Source organism: Coregonus lavaretus (genome assembly GCF_964263955.1).
Source record: "Coregonus lavaretus genome assembly, chromosome: 30".
In the NCBI taxonomy this organism is placed as follows: Eukaryota; Metazoa; Chordata; class Actinopteri; order Salmoniformes; family Salmonidae; genus Coregonus; species Coregonus lavaretus.
In genome coordinates, this window is record NC_140017.1 from 26,072,909 (window position 1) to 26,092,757 (window position 19,849).

A 19,849-nucleotide genomic window follows, 5' to 3' on the forward strand; every position below is an offset into this window, starting at 1 on the left:
ATTATATCCAAGCAAGTATGTTCAAATATAGGCTTAACACCTGAAATCCACAATGAAAAACAACAAACAAATATTCCCTACATTTTAAACACCACCAGTACAACATAGGCTCCTTGAAAAATAAAAATTGCTTATAAAACAATGAAATTATTCCAGTCCCCTGCTGAAACACACAACCATTCCCACCCTCCAGCCTTCAAGCCTCGTGGCCGAAGATAAACCAACTCTCATTAAACAGAACCACTCTTATCTTTCACTATAATCTCTCTTTTCACCATAGTCTTGATCTCCCGAGGGTCCTGTGTTCAAACTACAGCACATCCCCCACTATCTCTCTCTCCTTTCCTGTGCTGACTGAGACAGCCTTCAAATGAACCACTAATCTGAAGCTGCTGGTGAAAGTTGCAGCACCACGCTCCGGAGGGGCTAAAGGTCTTCACAGAAGAGAGGGAAGGATTCACAGGGCACTGACTAGACGAGACTGACAGCACAGTGAGTGGCAGGGGGGCTACAGTATATAAATAGGCTGTGACCGATGTAACATCTCAGACTGAGTGGCATTCAACGATGGGAAGATATGAGGCTTCATTATGAAACGTGTCCTGACAGTACACAGTCCACAAAGCTAAGCCTGTGTTTGGCTATGTCAAAAGAGGATTAAGGTAAAGTGAGGATATGGAGGGTATATGAGGGGTGAGTTGGGTTCTGGATGGTGCGGAGGCAGTTAGTGATGTAGGACAATGAGATAGCCCTCTTTGTGGAAGACTGTGTGCATATACTGTATGTGGATGACCCCTGGGGCTTCAAACAGATGGTGCTTAAATAATAAATATTTGGAGGAGGCTCCTTTAAATTGGATTACATTAGCGTAATCTCTGCAGCTATTTTAAACCATTTGAGAATGCCATCAACACAGGAACTTTAATCCCTCTAAAGTTTTGATTGTGTTCAAATTGATTCTGCATGCAAACATGGGCTCTAACTCCCACGCCCCCTCTGTCTCTCCACCACACAGTACTGGTGTACTCTCTCTCTCACCCAGTCTCTCTCTCTCTCTCACCCAGTCTCTCTCTATCTCTCTCTCTCTCTCTCTCTCAAATACCACTAAATCACATTATTAATTTATCAATGGAAAAAAAAGGAAGAGCACTTCTGGGAGAAAAAAATATTTCACCAGCTAAGCTGATTTTAGATTCACTATTTTTCATATCTTTAACCGTGTACATTGGAGAGATTGGATACAGGCATTGAGGTTGTAGGAGAGGAAAAGGTAATGGAATACAGCATTACAGGGACATCACCAGGACCGGGCTTTTGGGTCAGCCCTGAATCTTTTGTGCTGCTGCGATGGTGTAGAATAATTGTAGTCAACTGAATGCGCTGCTTAGTTCATGGTTAGCGGTTGCGACAAATGGAGTCAATGGTTTCGGTTTTCTTCCTACAAATTTGGCTCCAACTTTTGAACGGTAGAGCTACCAGCCGCGTATGAGACGTTAGAAGGGACTGTGACAACACCACAATTCAAAGCAAAGCAGATCTTCTCTACACACACACACATAACTATTCCCTGATGTTTTCCTGAACTTTCCAATACTTTTCTGATGCATTTCAGTCACTTAACATATCATAGACTCCCATACATATAAAGGTGTGAAAAACATAGAAAGCAACTTTTTTGGAGTGGGTATCATATATACATTTGTTCATAAGAATGGGGAGAATAAGATAAGACTATTAAACCTTTGCCACCCCAAAGTGGACACATTATTCCGCTGGCCCACGTTGAAATAACCCTCTATGGCTTCAGAGACTATGAAGCTATGAAACCACATTGGGCTATTCTATATAGATGGCCATCAACCAGAGCAGTCCTTTTAAACACTAAATGGGACTGAAAGAGGACCACTCTCCAAATCTCACACTAGGACACAGTCCCCCTCCCTATATCAATCTCTGTGCCAGATTCACCATTCCCCACACACACACACAGGCAGATGGATTGGATTTGAATTATGCATTGTGGCTAATCCAAATAAGAGAGTGTTAGGGACAGTCAACGTGAAGAAAGGCGCTTCCCATCGATCACTAATGACCATTACCTCATGACCGTTGCATCATCATTAACGACCAGATCGTGACCACTACAACGGTTAATATTCATATCTCCATTGATCACTGTCATAGACCATAAGCCATGACCTACTTACACTGATAAAAGAGAGTGAGTTGTAGAACATAGTGGATAGGGCTTGAATTAAGACAGTAATTAATAACAGTAGACAGTAATCCTTCATCCTTCACATATCAAGAGAGATCCTGTAGGCTGAAGACAGAGGTCAGTTTTGACTGATGGTATTCTACTATGGTGCCTTTTGGAGGGTCATTTGTCTGTTCCACTCTACAGGACTGAGGCTGTCCAACAGTCAGAACTCTGTGTTTGGACTAGGGCCCAGTGCAGTTCATGGGCCTCTGTAATCTTTGCACGATGCTGCTCCTGTTAGCTTAGTGCCTTGTCTTTTCATCTTTGTTTACATGAATATTTCTGCTTGGAAACAGACTGCCTGCATGCCTCTCTGTGTGTGCATCACTGAATGGACTGTCATACAGTCTTGGAAGCTTTGACATCTAACACAGAGCATTTATCACACTCTCCCAGCTGAGAAAGACATGAGACAGAGGAGAGGAAAGGGAGGCACACACACTGACCACAGAGGTGTAAAAGGATGGATATATTGAAGCTTTGATCAGTGTAGATTCCTCACCAGGGATAGGGCAGGGATATGAGGTGTTTTGATGTAAACAGATACACTACAATATGGCAGCCATGCCCTCTGATAGGAGCTTAACACCATTGTGACAACGACATTGAAGGCTGAGCTGAATAAATAATTATTCGCAATGGGAAAATGCATGTGTGTGTGTGTGTGTGTGTGTGTGTGTGTGTGTGTGTGTGTGTGTGTGTGTGTGTGTTTGTGTATGCATTTGGGGCGACAGGTGGCCTAGCAGTTAGAGCATTGGTCCAGTAAGTGAAAGACTGCCAGTTTAAATCCCTGAGCCGAAAAGGTGAAACAAAATCTGTTGTTCTGCCATTGCGCAAGGCAGTTAACCCCCCATAACAGCTCCCTGGGTGCCCAATGTGGCAGCCCCCCGCACCTCTACGATTCAGAGGGGTTGGGTTGAAAGTCAGGTTTCGGTTGGACCTTGTGTGCAATTGACGATAAAAATAAATGTAATCCTTTAATGTGTATAAGCAAAAACAAAAACAGGTGCAGCTGTTTAACACCATAGTGTGCAAGTCAAGACTACTATTTTGATGGAGGTGGAGAGTTGTGTAGGGCTGGGCGATATGGCTAAAATACCATATCAAGTTACTTTAAAGAAGATTGACGGAAATTTATGTTTTGGAATAATAAAAAAGTTCTAAATTTGCTTTATGAGTAGTGTGTGACCCTAGGGTGGCAACACATACATTCTAAGTGATTTCAATGGGTCTTTCTCCATTCTGATTCTTTTATACTGTTCAATTCAACTTCAACCAAAAATAATTGTCTGCATTTTCATAGATTTCAGGCATTTTCTGCACTCATTTGAAATCATTTTCACACTGCCACGTAGGGCTGCACAATATGGGCAAACAACGTAATCAAATGTTTTAATAAAATGTTGCAATTGCGATTTGACTTGCGATTTAGAGCAAAACACTTGGGTGAACTGTTGGAATCATGGAAATAGAATGATTATTCTAATTCTATAGTTAGAATATAATAGTGGACACTGAATACAGTGTTGTTTGACATGACAACGAATGAAAATGCCAGGGAGGCATTATTGTGACAGGGTAGAAACCAAAGTGTTGTGTTTCCTAGGGGACCCTATAATCTTTGGCTACATTGAATGTTCTCTTATTGACTTCATGTAGATAACATATTCCTCTGATTTAGACGATACGGTTGCACAAACAACATGCTGATTTAGGTCTACACCATCACTGGTATTATCAGGCTGTATAGCTAATTATGTTTGTGCTGACTCAGTACATTTATTAGCTATCTAGCGATTAGCAGTAGCGGCTAACAATTAGCAGCTAACAAGATTTAGGCCCAACTTGCTAGGAAAAGACAAACTAGCTGTTTGCAGATGTAAGAAACACAAACTAATAGTGTAATTACAGAACTCTAGTGGATTTATATTAAGAATCAAAGTGAAAACAGCATCGTTGTTATCATAATTGTTACATGTGCTGCATTGACCATGCAGACTGAACGCAAGTGTCTCATGGTCGAGGAACAACAAATGCGCTCCTTGAGTGACAGGGCGGGGTTAGGTCTGTGTGGAAAGCGCATAGACAGATAGCGGAGAGAGATGACTCAAGTAGCGAAGTAAACTATGAAAAAATAGACATTACACACAGCGTTTCACATTTAACAAACCAAACATTCAAATATTGTTATAGAAGGTAAAGTAAAAACCCCAAAAGTCTGTGCATCAATACCGATATGTCGTAAAATACTGTATACCGCCCAGCGGTCTTGTCTCATGTCAGTGACCTCATCAGGCCAGCTGTCCATCATCTAACAGCCCACACTGGCCTGGGTCTGGCTCTCTCTGGCAGGAATGGTGGCAGGGCATGAAAGGAAGACTGTGGACCTAAATGGCTCTGGTCTGCACTGTTACACCACCAGAGCAGCAGGCATCCCACCATCTTGGGCTCTGAAGGAGATATTTATAAGTCATTAGTGTAGCGGGTGGGGGGGGGGGTAAATCGGGAGGGCACGGGGTGGCCCTTTTATCTCCAGGATAGAGGGCCGCGGTGCTGACAGGCTGACTAGTGACAGAGAGAGTCAGTGCTGGCTGGGGGATTCCGTCTCTTCCTAAGTGCCTATCGCACCGTGGAGCCCTGAGGAGCACGGCACAGCTTAATGCAGGCCTGTAATTAAGAAGATGTGATCTGATTTCAGATTTCCGCTGAGCTCTTATCTGAGGAATTACAGGGCCCATCATGCAATACTCGAAAGCCTCTCAAGCATTGAAAACATCAGATATTTGCATGCATGTCACAATGTTCTACAATATTACAGCAATTTTGAAGATGAAAGAGATGTTGCCTTTGAAGGGGGTAGTGTGCTGATGGGGAAGCAGACACCCCACCATGACGTCTTAGAACCTGCCAGGGAACAACCTTTCTCCTCAGTGATGGTAAGCGGCAGCTTCCTCTCCATTGTTCAGGCAGGGTGGGCCAGGAAACCAGCAGGAGACTTCAGGAGAGGAGAAGGTCAGGAGGTAGGAGCATAAACAAAAGGCCTGCAGCCAGGTAGCTGCCTCCATAGAGTTATGGCTTCCTCTGGATGACTATGTTGCTCTAGATGGGGAGGTGTGTGTACATTCAGCCCTCCAACACAATAGTGGCCTTTCAGAACCTCAAGAACATGACCTATGGCAGCAGGACAAACATCTACATTGTCTTTAACCTAGACAGGGGGTGGACAACAAATCTAAACACAGGAATCTTGTCCTGAGTTCCATCTACACTCTGAATTCACAAAGCCATTCATATAGATTTGTATTAATCGTTAATCCTGTCCATATGAATGGCATTGTGGATACTAAGAATTTCATAGTATTCTTACTAATCTATGCCAGGCCAAGGAATAAACCTTCAGCTGATCCTTTAGAAGGATCCTCATTGATTATTCCTGGAATTTCACCGACTGTGTGTATCAGATCTTCTGTTTGAAATTCTAGCCTAAATATTCCAGTATTTTAGATTTGCACAGTAGGCCTATACGTCAATATACTTTAATATACACTGTAAGGGACAACTATTGGCTATGTGGCACAAGCTACTATCAGAATTCAGGACAGTGGCAGTTTGACAAGAATACATGTTCCCTGCAGCTCAAGTCATGTTCATGACTCCATTATGTCTCCAGGCCACGGAAATTAGGTCATTAAAAATTAACACTATACAGTGAAAGCTAGGGATTATATACACTGAGTATACCAAACATTAGGAACACCTTCCTTATATTGAGTTGCACGCACACCCTCTTTTTGTCCTCAGAACAGTCTCAATTCGTTGGGGCATGGACTCTACAAAGGTTCGAAAGCGTTCCAAAAGGATGCTGGCCGATGTTGACTCCAATGCTTCCCACAATTGTGTCAAATTGGCAGGATGTCCTTTATGTGGTGGACCATTCTTGATACACACAGGAAACTGTTGCGCATGAAAAACCCAGCACCTACTACCATACCCCGTTCAAAGGCACTTCAATATTTTGTCTTGCATGGTTGCCATGTTCTCAGAATATAAGATATTAATGTTCTAGACACGTTTCATGGGAAAGTTGCAATAACATTTGCGTCCAAAGAATTCATTACACATCACATATTTTTACTGTAGCCGAGCCAAACAAGGCCTTGATTGGTGAACCACTGATCCATTCATAGCTCTTTGACTGTTGGCAAGGTTAGGGATACTCACAAACAGTGCTTTTAACATAGTGTTTTCAACTTACAGTGCATTCAGAAAGTATTCATACCCCTTGACATTCCACATTTTGTTGTGTTACAGCCTGAATTCAAAATTGATTAAATATATATTTTTCTCACACATCTACACACAATACCCTATAATGACAAAGTAAAAACATGTTTTTAGAAATTTTTGCAAATGTATTGAAAATTAAATACAAAATATATAATTTACATATGTGTTCACACCCCTTTGCTTTGACACTCAAAATTGAGCTCAGGTGCATTCCATTTTCTTTGGTCATCCTTGAGATGTCACTACAACTTGGCAGTCCACCTGTGGCCAATTCAATTATGTGGACATGATTTAGAAAGAAACACACCTGTATATAAGGTCCCACAGTTGACAGTGAATGTCAGAGCAGAAACTATACCATACATTTCAAGGAACTGTCCCTAGATCTCCGAGATAGAATTGTGATTAGGCAAATGTATCTGGGGAAGGGTATAAAACAATTTCTGGAGTGTTGAAAGTTTCCAAGAGCACAGTGGTCTCCATCATTGGGAAATTGAAAAAATATGGAACTACCCAGACTCTGCCTAGAGCAGGCCATCCGACTAAACTGAGCAACCGGGCAAGAAGGACCTTGGTCAGGGAGGTGACCAATAACCCAATGACCACTCTGACAGAACTACAGAGTTCCTTGGATGAAATGGAAGAACCTGCCAGAAGGACAACAGTCTCTACAGCATTTCACCAATCTGGGCTTTATGTGAGAGTGGCCAGACGGAAGCCTCTCCTGAGAAAAAGAAACATGACAACACGCCTGAAGTTTGCAAAAAGGCACTTGAAAGACTCAGAGCATAAGGCAAAATAGTCTGTGGCCTGATGAGACCAAAATGTTACTCTTTGGCATGAATGCAAAGCGCTATGTCTGGAGAAAACTAAGCACAGTTCATCACCCGACTAACACCATCCCTACCGTGAAGCATGGTGGTAGTGGCAGCATCATGCTATGGGGATGCTTTTCAGCGGCAGGAACTGGAAGACTGGTAAGGATAGAGGGAACAATGAAGTGAGCCAAATACATGCAAATCCTTGATGAGAACCTGCTTCAGAGTGCAAACTACCTTAGACTGGGGGGCGAAGATTTACGTTCCACCAGGACAATGACCACAAGCATACAGCCAAAGCAATGCTGGAATGGCTTCAGAACAAGAATGTGAAAGTCCTTGAGAGGCCCAGCCAAAGCCCAGACTTGAATCACATTGAAAATCTGTGGAAAGACTTGAAGATTGCTGTTCACCGCCGCTCCCCATCTAATTTAAGAGAGCTTGAGAAAATCTGCAAGGGAGAATATCCCCAAATCCAGATGTGCAATGGTGATACAGACATAGCCAAGACAACTCAAAGCTGTAATCGCTGCCAAAGGTGCTTCTACAAAGAATTGACTCAGGGGTGTGAATACTTATGTAAATACAGATCTGTATTTCATTTTGAATACATTTTCAAAAACATGCTTTCACTTTGTCATTATGGGGTATTGTGTGTGTAGATGGGTGAGAAAAATGTATATTTAATCCATTTTGAATTCAGGCTGTAATACAACAAAATGTGGAATAAGTCAAGGGGTATGAATACTTTCTGAAGGTACTGTACATATTTGCAGTCTCTCATCCTTTTGATTAGAATTTCCACAACAGAGTATGAATACTTTCTGAAGACACTGTACATATTTGACAGACATGATTTCATTGTGCATGTTCATTTATACAGTAATTATTATTCAACATGTCCTCACCTGGGACTTGAACTCACAACTTCTTGGTTCACGGTACTTCAATTTTCCTGCTACGCCACCATGTCAGTGTCAGTGACTGATTTCACCTGTATTTCTACACTTTGCACTTCAAAGTACATCTCAGCTCTGATAAAAGTACACTCAATAAAACATATTTTATTCATCATAGTGATTAAGGAGTAACATTAAAACAGAATCCTTAAATAAGTAAATCACGTTAATCTGACTATTCTCATCATTGATTTTATTTACTTATTTCAGCAATTGAAGGAAGGACTTTCTGTATAGTTGTCTAATGCAGGTGGGGCATATTAACCTGTACTTTTAACAGAGCTGATACAGTATTTACTTCAAAGTACATTCACCCTATTGCTCACACCTATCAAGTTGTTTCAGATCTACACAAGTGCTTAGGGAGGAGGGTTTAGGGTTTCTTCTGGACAGGGCCTAACTATACTGGCCCAATAACCACATGCCCTAGAGCAGGGCTCTCCAACCCTGTTCCTGGAGATCTACCCGCCTGTAGATTTTCACTCCAACCCCAGTTGTAACTAACCTGATTCAGCTTATCAACCAGCTAATTATTAGAATCAGGTGCGCAATATTAGGGTTTGAGAGAAAACCTACAGGACCGTAGCTCTCCAGGAACAGGATTGGAGAGCCCTGCCCTAGAGATATCCCTTATTGGGACAGTGGTTAGGGCGTTTGCTGTTGGTGCTGGTGGCCTGGGTTCAAGATCCGCTAGAGTAGTCACGTTCTAAGCAATATGTTAATGTCACTATTGCTGTTTTGAATTGCATTTATCAGACATTTTGATTGTTTATATGGACATTTTGTTAGAATACTTGGAAATATTATTTATGTACCTTTGTTTATCATCATAATGTGTATACATTTCTCCTCGTTCACACATTTCTGGAACTTTGGCTACTAGCTTTGTGCACGACCTTCAGATGCTTTTTCAGGTTTGATGTGGTGTTTCTGGACAAGGAGATCAATGCTGCCTTTGCAGAGTTTGCATTTGACTAAAATGGGAGCATTTCCACTAGGAAAAAAGTTTAAGCGGGGTAATGTCACAGCTTCTATATTTCTTAGATTTTCGGCTTTAAAATGGTCTATTGGAAACGATAGCCTACAGCATGAATTCCGTTAGCATGAGACAAGGCTTAAAAAATATATACAGTGCATTGGGAAAGTATTCAGACCCCTTGACTCTTTCCACATTTTGTTACGTTACAGCCTTATTCTAAAACGCATTACATTATTGTTTTGCCTCATCTACACACAATACCCCATAATGACAAAGTGAAAGTATTTTTGAATTTTTTAGCAAATGAAAAAAAAAAAACTTATTTACATAAGTATTCAGACCCTTTACTATGAGACTCGAAATTGAGCTCAGGTGCATCCTGTTTCCATTGATCATCCTTGTAGAAACATCTAAACTTGATTGGAGTCCACCTGTGGTAAATTCAATTGATTGGACATGATTTGGAAAGACACACACACCGGTCTATATAAACTCGACAGTTGACAGTGCACGTCAAAGCAAAAACCAAGCCATGAGGTTGAAGGAATTGTCCGTAGAGCTCCGAGACAGGATTGTGTCGAGGCACAGATCTGGGGAAGGGCACCAAAACATTTCTGCAGCATTAAGGTCCCCAAGATCACAGTGGCTTCCATCATTCTTAAATGGAAGAAGTTTGGAACCATCAAGACTCTTCCTAGAGCTGGCTGCCCAGACAAACTGAGCAATCTGGGGAGAAGGGCCTTGGTCAGGGAGGTGACCAAGAACCCAATGGTCACTCTGACAGAGCTCCAGAGTTCCTCCGTGGAGATGGGAGAACCTTCCAGAAGGACAACCATCTCTGCAGCACTCCACTAATCAGGCCTTTATGGACATGCCGAGAGTTCGGATTGGTCTGCCATGTAGCACGCTTCTGTCTATAACATGAGCTGGTCAGTATGTGTTGGTAATCCAGCCATGTATACGGGTAAGATATACCCTAACCACTGTCCCAATAACATATATCTCTAGGGCATGTGCTTATTGAGCCAGTATACTTAGGCCCTGTCCAAAAGAAGCCCTAACCCCACCTCCCTAGGCACTTTCATCTAAAACAACTTGATAGGTGTAAGCAATAGGGTGAATGCACTTTGAAGTAAATCTCAGCTCTGTTAAAAGTACACTCAAGAAAAAGTTGTATTGATCATAGTGATTCAGGAGTATTATTAAAATTGGTTAATATGCCCCACCAACATTAGACAACTATACAGAAAGCCCTTAAATTGTTTAAATTAGTCAATCAAATCAATGATGAGAGAATAGTCAAATGAACTGATACCTGACACAGACATGGTGGCGTAGCAGGAAGATCTGAATGGCGTGAACCAAGAGGTTGTGAGTTCAAATCCCAGGTGAGGACATGGTGAATAATAATTACTGTATAAATGAACATGCACAATGTAATCAGGTATGTAAAATATGTCAGTTGAAAACGCTATGTTAGAAGCACTGTGTTTTGGGGTGGGAGAATGTTTCTATCGACAACTGCTACACAGAAATGTTCTTGCAACTTTCGCATGAAACGTGTCTAGAACATTAATATTGTACACTGCTCAAAAAAATAAAGGGAACACTTAAACAACACATCCTAGATCTGAATGAATGAAATAATCTTATTAAATACTTTTTTCTTTACATAGTTGAATGTGCTGACAACGAAATCACACAAAAATTATCAATGGAAATCAAATTTATCAACCCATGGAGGTCTGGATTTGGAGAATTAAAGTGGAAAACCACACTACAGGCTGATCCAACTTTGATGTAATGTCCTTAAAACAAGTCAAAATGAGGCTCAGTAGTGTGTGTGGCCTCCACGTGCCTGTATGACCTTCCTACAACACCTGGGCATGCTCCTGATGAGGTGGCGGATGGTCTCCTGAGGGATTTCCTCCCAGACATGGACTAAAGCATCCGCCAACTCCTGGACAGTCTGTGGTGCAACGTGGCGTTGGTGGATGGAGCGAGACATGATGTCCCAGATGTGCTCAATTGGATTCAGGTCTGGGGAACGGGCGGGCCAGTCCATAGCATCAATGCCTTCCTCTTGCAGGAACTGCTGACACACTCCAGCCACATGAGGTCTAGCATTGTCTTGCATTAGGAGGAACCCAGGGCCAACCGCACCAGCATATGGTCTCAAGGGGTCTGAGGATCTCATCTCGGTACCTAATGGCAGTCAGGCTACCTCTGGCGAGCACATGGAGGGCTGTGCGGCCCCCCAAAGAAATGCCACCCCACACCATGACTGACCCACCGCCAAACCGGTCATGCAGGAGGATGTTGCAGGCAGCAGAACGTTCTCCACGGCGTCTCCAGACTCTGTCACGTCTGTCACATGTGCTCAGTGTGAACCTGCTTTCATCTGTGAAGAGGGCGCCAGTGGCGAATTTGCCAATCTTGGTGTTCTCTGGCAAATGCCAAACGTCCTGCACGGTGTTGGGCTGTAAGCACAACCCCCACCTGTGGACGTCGGGCCCTCATACCACCCTCATGGAGTCTGTTTCTGACCGTTTGAGCAGACACATGCACATTTGTGGCCTGCTGGAGGTCATTTTGCAGGGCTCTGGCAGTGCTCCTCCTGCTCCTCCTTGCACAAAGGCGGAGGTAGCGGTCCTGCTGCTGGGTTGTTGCCCTCCTATGGCCTCCTCCACGTCTCCTAATGTACTGGCCTGTCTGGTAGCGCCTCCATGCTCTGGACACTACGCTGACAGACACAGCAAACCTTCTTGCCACAGCTCGCATTGATGTGCCATCCTGGATGAGCTGCACTACCTGAGCCACTTGTGTGGGTTGTAGACTCCGTCTCATGCTACCACTAGAGTGAAAGCACCGCCAGCATTCAAAAGTGACCAAAACATCAGCCAGGAAGCATAGGAACTGAGAAGTGGTCTGTGGTCACCACCTGCAGAACCACTTCTTTATTGGGGGTGTCTTGCTAATTGCCTATAATTTCCACCTGTTGTCTATTCCATTTGCACAACAGTATGTGAAATGTATTGTCAATCAGTGTTGCTTCCTAAGTGGACAGTTTGATTTCACAGAAGTGTGATTGACTTGGAGTTACATTGTGTTGTTTAAGTGTTTCCTTTATTTTTTTGAGCAGAGTATATTCTGAGAACATCGCAACCATGTTCTGTGTATGTTTGATTGTATGTTTGTTTTTACATACTGGTAACCAGAGTTGTTCAAGGGAATTCGGGACATGGGTGACTAGTTAACGTTAGCTTGGCTCTCTCTGTGTGTTCGTGCCGTGGGAGGATTTAAAAAAAAAGATTTTGGCAGAGAGTAATGGCTAGCTAGTATGCGAACTATTCTAGCTAACTAACTGGCTGAATAAGTTGACGACGGACTCGCTCAAGCTGTCGGGACTAACCCAGAACTTTACACAACGTTAGACACGGACACGAATGATCTGCTTGGCGTGTTGACACACTGGTGGTTTGTTGTGGCCGAGTATTGGTGCTAAACCGTATTGTTGGAGGCTGGCATGCTAATTGGCTGTGGCGTCATAGGATTCGGTGCCCTGGACAGTTTTCACGGCAGAATACTGTATCAAGTTAGCTAGCTGAATAAACTAAGTTAGTCTATTCCTAGAAAACATTGAACCGCTGTAGTTTACAACAATTATAGTTTCTGAGGTGGAAGTTGGGAGAGTTATATTTGGGTGTTTCAGTGAAACATAAGTGAGGGAGGCCCCGCTCTCTCGCTTTCCCAGATGTTTAGTTCATTTCATTCCGATCTCCTTTGCATTATTGTAGCCATTTTCTGTAGCCTGTCAACTATGTGTCTGTCTATCCCTGTTCTCTCCTCTCCGCACAGGCTATACAAACACCTCACACCGCGTGGCTGCTGCCACTCTAACCTGGTGGTCCCTGCATGCACGACCCACATGGAGTTCCAGGTCTCCGGCAGCCTCTGGAACTGCCGTTCTGCGGCCAACAAGGCAGAGTTCATCTCAGCCTATGCTACCCTCCAGTCCCTCGACTTCTTGGCGCTGACGGAAACATGGATTACCACAGAAAACACTGCTACTCCTACTGCTCTCTCCTCATCTGACCATGTGTTCTCGTATACCCCGAGAGCATCTGGTCAGCGGGGTGGTGGCACAGGAATCCTCATCTCTCCCAAGTGGACATTCTCTCTTTCTCCCCTGTCCCATCTGTCTATCTCCTCATTTGAATTCCATGCTGTCACAGTCACTAGCCCATTCAAGCTTAACATCCTTATCATTTATCGCCCTCCAGGTTCCCTTGGAGAGTTCATCAATGAGCTTGACGCCTTGATAAGTTCCTTTCCTGAGGATGGCTCACCCCTCACAGTTCTGGGTGACTTTAACCTCCCTAAGTCTTATCTTTGACTCATTTCTCTCTGCCTCCTCCTTTCCACTCCTCTCCTCTTTTGACCTCACCCTCTCACCGTCCCCCCCTACTCACAAGGCAGGCAATACGCTTGACCTCATCTTTACTAGATGCTGTTCTTCTACTAATCTCACTGCAACTCCCCTCCAAGTCTCCGACCACTACTTTGTATCCTTTTCTCTCTCGCTCTCCTCCAACACTACTCACTCTGCCCCTACTCAGATGGTAATGTGCCGTTGCAACCTTCGCTCTCTCTCTCCCGCTACTCTCTCCTCTTCCATCCTATCATCTCTTCCCTCTGCTCAATTCTTCTCCCTCCAATCTCCTGATTCTGCCTCCTCAACCCTCCTCTCCTCCCTTTCTGCATCCTTTGACTCTCTATGTCCCCTATCCTCCCGGCCAGCTCGGTCCTCCCCTCCTGCTCCGTGGCTTGACGACTCATTGCGAGCTCACAGAACAGGGCTCCGGGCAGCCAAGTGGAAATGGAGGAAAACTAGACTCCCACCTGGCATATTTTCACTCCCTCCTCTCTACTTGTTCTTCCTCTGTTTCTGCTGCTAAAGCCACTTTCTACCACTCTAAATTCCAAGCATCTGCCTCTAACCCTAGGAAGCTCTTTGCCACCTTCTCCTCCCTGCTGAATCCTCCCCCCCTGTGGATGACTTTGTCAGCCATTTTGAAAAGAAGGTTGACGACATCCGAACCTCGTTTGTTAAGTCAAATGACACCGCTGGTCCTGCTCACACTGCCCTACCCTATGCTTTGACTTCTTTCTCCCCTCTCTCTCCAGATGAAATCTTGCGACTTGTGACGGCCGGCCGCCCAACAACCTGCCCGCTTGACCCTATCCCCTCCTCTCTTCTCCAGACCATTTCCGGAGACCTTCTCCCTTACCTCACCTCGCTCATCAACTCATCCTTGACCGCTGGCTATGTCCCTTCCGTCTTCAAGAGAGCGAGAGTTGCACCCCTTCTCAAAAAACCTACATTCGATCCCTCCGATGTCAACAACTACAGACCAGTATCCCTTCTTTCTTTTCTCTCCAAAACTCCTGAGTGTGCCGTCTTTAGCCAACTCTTGCTATCTCTCTCAGAATGACCTTCTTGATCCAAACCAGTCAGGTTTCAAGACTGGTCATTCAACTGAGACTGCTCCTCTGTGTCACAGAGGCTCTCCGCACTGATAAAGCTAACTCTCTCTCCTCTGCTCTCGTCCTTCTAGACCTATCTGCTGCCTTTGATACTGTGAACCATCAGATCCTCCTCTCCACCCTCTCCGAATTGGGCATCTCCGGCGCGGCTCACTCTTGGATTGCGTCCTACCTGACAGGTCGCTCCTACCAGGTGGCGTGGCGAGAATCTGTCTCTGCACCACGTGCTCTCACCACTGGTGTCCCCCAGGGCTCAGTTCTAGGCCCTCTCCTATTCTCGTTATACACTAAGTCACTTGGCTCTGTCATATCCTCACATGGTCTCTCCTATCATTGCTACGCAGACGACACACAATTAATCTTCTCCTTTCCCCCTTCTGATAACCAGGTGGCGAATCGCATCTCTGCATGTCTGGCAGACATATCAGTGTGGATGACGGATCACCACCTCAAGCTGAACCTCGGCAAGACGGAGCTGCTCTTCCTCCCGGGGAAGGACTGCCCGTTCCATGACCTCGCCATCACGGTTGACAACTCCGTTGTGTCCTCCTCCCAGAGTGCAAAGAGCCTTGGCGTGACCCTGGACAACACCCTGTCGTTCTCCGCTAACATCATGGCGGTGACCCGATCCTGTAGGTTCATGCTCTACAACATTCGCAGAGTACGACCCTGCCTTACACAGGAAGCAGCACAGGTCCTAATCCAGGCACTTGTCATCTCCCGTCTGGATTACTGCAACTCGCTGTTGGCTGGGCTCCCTGCCTGTGCCATTAAACCCTTACAACTCATCCAGAACGCCACAGCCCGTCTGGTGTTCAACCTTCCCAAGTTCTCTCACGTCACCCCGCTCCTCCGCACACTCCACTGGCTTCCAGTTGAAGCTCGCATCTGCTACAAGACCATGGTGCTTGCCTACGGAGCTGTGAGGGGAACGGCACCTCCGTACCTTCAGGCTCTGATCAGTCCCTACACCCAAACGAGGGCATTGCGTTTATCCACCTCTGGCCTGCTGGCGCCCCTACGTCTGCGGAAGCACAGTTCCCGCTCAGCCCAGTCAAAACTGTTCGCTGCTCTGGCACTCCAATGGTGGAACAAGCTCCCTCACGACGCCAGGACAGCGGAGTCACTCACCACCTTCCGGAGACACTTGAAACCCCACCTCTTTAAGGAATACCTGGGATAGGATAAAGTAATCCTTCTACCCCCACTTACACCCCCCAAAAAACAAAAAAACTAAATAATTTGTTAAGTGGTTGTCTCACTGCCTATCATAAGGTGAATGCACCAATTTGTAAGTCGCTCTGGATAAGAGCGTCTGCTAAATGACGGAAATGTAAAATGTAAATGTCCTTGCAAATTGTCTCATGAAATGTGTCTAGAACATTAATATCTAATATTGTGAGAACATGGCAACCATGTACTGTGTATGTTTGGTGAGACGTTGATGGGATATTCTCCTAACCCTCAGAAAACTGGACACATGAATGTTCTTGCAAAGTCCCATAAAACGCATCTAGAACATGAATGTTGTATATTCTGAGAACATTGTAACCACCTTCTAGATTATTTCTGCTTGACATTAAGGGAACGTTCTACCTTCAACACCAACATATGCTAAAAAGGTTCTCAAAAGTTTTTAGCTAAAATAGATAGAATCTTCCCCTAACTAACGGAAAACTGGACACGTAAACATTAGGGGAACATTACGGGTAACATTACAAAAACGTTCCCTCTCTCCCTAGAATTGTTAGCTAGGATGCAGCTGGGAGGCAGTAAAACCCTAGGACCAGGGCTCAGGTGGCCCTGCACCATGGTCAGTGCCAAGCCAGTACTCACACACAGTAGACACAGAAAACTAAAACACACACACAAAGATCAATGGCAAGCCAGCACTCAAATCCAGTAGACACATGTGTGTCCCACAGTGGAGCTTAGCCAACGCTGAGAGACATAACACAGCGCTTAGCCTAGTACTTGGAAAACACTGGAAATACTTTGTCAGTCATGGCCCCACCTGAGCCCTGCAGCCTCATAACCCCAGACTGTTGCTGCTGCTACACTGTTCCCGAATAAACCAGTTTCCCAAGCTGTTTTCAAAGCACAGTTTTGTATTTGTAGTGTTCAATATTGAAATAAATGAACACATGGTAAGGTCCTAATTACAGATCAATGGAATATGTTATAAGAATGTTAAATCAAAGATGATTTAAGAGGACCTTTGCTCTGTCTGTCAGTCAATCTCTAGGAATGTACTGTAGAGGAGGCATAATCAATGGGGTTCATTAGGAGGGACATCACCAAGGACTGTCACTCACTGATAATACATCTCATTGGAGAGATCAGCGCTCACCCTTTAGACGAATCCATAGGGGCCACTTTACATGTAAATGGCACTGGGGATAATTCTAAAATCAAAGATTGAAGCTAGGTCTAATCCTTGATATAACAAGTTTGCATACTATTTTACAAAGGTGCATGATAAAGTCACAGTATGTTGTATGCACATGGGCACAGCCCATGACTGGACATTATCACAGTTAAATCAAGAAGGTAAACATACGAGACAAGGCGGCTAATAATAATCCCTAATAGCCTTTCAAAACTAATTTAGGGGATGGATGTAAATCGTTGTGGCGAGAGGAGCGTAATCAGTATGGATTATGCCACAGCCTAAATGGATTCCAATGTTTCGTTCCCACACCCTGTCACAATAGATGAACAGAGACAGGCTTTTAAAGCCTCTTGGGTCTCACACTGTCTTTAACTGGGGCTAGGCAACCAACCTGCAGCAGCAGCACATGAATGAGAGAGTGCATTGTAAACTGAAGTGCTCTCTCTCTCTGACCTTGTGCCTCTGTGTAATGTTTAAAGACAAGAGAGTGAGAATCTTAAGATTACCTTTTTTTGGTCGTAATCCTCTTTGGGGGTCTTTACGCTTCACCTAACCCCCCAGCTGACACCCTAAGGGCTCTATTTTCGGCTGGCGTTAAGTCAGCTGAATTGTCAAATACATGCTCGTTTGCAATTTCGAACTGTTAAAGCCGGCACTCTTTATTTTCAAACCCTAGCCAGGATTGGTAATTTACCTCTCTTATATGTGCTCGTGTGTCCTTAAAAACATGCGCCAAAGCGGATATTTAAGACCAACCGAAAGCTGGTTTTAGCGGTAACGCGGTTGGTTATGGCGGTTGGTTACAGCGGAAGCGTAGCCTCTCTAGCTGTGACGAACAGTGCCCATATGCACATGGAACAAGAGATGTGCTTTTTGTGACCGTAAACCTCGTATTTGGGAACTAATATTTTTCCCCATTTCATTAAAAACCAAGCATAGCCTCCCCTCCTCTCAATGAAGGCTGTTTTTTTTTGTCATACCCAATGCATTCGCCAAGTAGTCAAGACTATCTATAAAGGGTTTGGCTCGTGAGACCGCTTTGAAATAAATCTTAATTACCAAAGCTTTATTAAAATACCAAGTTTGACAGCAGCAAAACAGTGAGCCGACATCCCCTTTTTATCTATCTATGTATTGTAGTACATACTTTTACACAAAAAAGCTCCTGTTATTATTTTGGATGTGAGTAAAAACCCCTCCATGTCGGCTATATGCCCATCATGGAACCAGAGATTAGATTATCCGATGGCCTTTCCATGTAGGCTATATGACCATCATGGAACAAGAGATTAGATCATCCGGTGACACTCATATTTAGAAACATTTAAGTTACTTTCCTGTAACAATTGCATGTTTTCCGTTTCGTTTGATAAAAAAAACAAGCCCTTATAGTAGGCTACCCTTAGCCCACTATAACGGAAACTGGTTCAACAGCAATGTGTCTGGTGTCTTTGTTATCCTGGCCATGCATTAGCCAAGGAGTCATAAAAAGGCTTTTGCCAACATGCTTTTGCACAGGCCTACCTGCAGCGCATACTTCATTCGGCTTGTATCCATCCCCATTTCCGGTTCCCAAAGACGCGCTCGTCCAAACATAGGCTATTAAAAATGTTCAGTCCTATAACGCCTTATCAACGGTAGTCCTAGGCTATATGTTGCTTATTGAGAACGTGTCTCACACATACCATTTTTTTTTTTATGAGGAGAAATGCGATGCGTAAAGGCCTATTGTTGTTGAAGCCAATTAAAACAAATGTTGACTGTCGACACTCCAAACACAGAGCAAACACTGGATGTTTTTTTGTTTTTTACTGTTGCTATCACTCGTTACTGTAGTTTATGCTATTTAACAAACTGTAGTATCAATCCACAATGGACTAGGAGGAAAATATTCCGTGTCCCCATCCGAAATGAAGTTGATGACAACGCAAAGACCATCAATAACCTACAGATCTTATGACAAATGCATGCCGTATTAAGCCAAGGAACAAATAGATTGGCCAGTGAGTGTCCAATCCCTTGTCACACCTATAACCTGTTTATTAATCAAAACCCAGCCCTTTCGCACTACTGCCAGCTATCGCACTCATATTAACCACTGTGAAAATAGAAAAAATATTTATGACACCCCCTGGGCCTATAGCGCTACCGCCAGCGCTTAGATTGACGTTGCGTTAGGGTTGTTAAAATAGAACCCTAAGTGTGTAGTAGTTGGTGGGTCAACGGAGGACGGGTTCAAGTGTCTTTGTAGTAGAATGGAGCCCTCCAGCCTCTTTAACCTTTATTGCACCAACCATAGATGGAGAGTTGGTGGGATAGACGCAGCTCTCTGATTAGCCTAGATGTCCTGCTATGAAAGCAAGCAGACTCATCCCTAAATCATGACCCATTAAGATGGGAGAAGACAGAAGCAGCACACACTGAAAAATGCATAATGGTTTCGATGAATGGAAAAAATTAATAAAAACACGCAGTGGTCTAAGGCACTGCATCGCAGTGCTAGCTGTGCCACTAGAGATCCTGGTTCGAATCCAGGCTCTGTCGTAGCCGGCCGCGACCGGGAGACCCATGGGGCGGTGCACAATTGGCCCAGCGTCATCCAGGGTA

General features: G+C 44.2%; 1 protein-coding gene across 1 annotated transcript in view; it reads right to left on the minus strand.

Moving 5' to 3' along the window:
• LOC311105498 (endothelial cell-selective adhesion molecule-like) overlaps window positions 1-19,849 on the minus strand; it is a 76,941-nt gene that overhangs the window by 22,978 nt on the left and 34,114 nt on the right. The gene's annotated exons all lie outside the window — the stretch shown is intronic.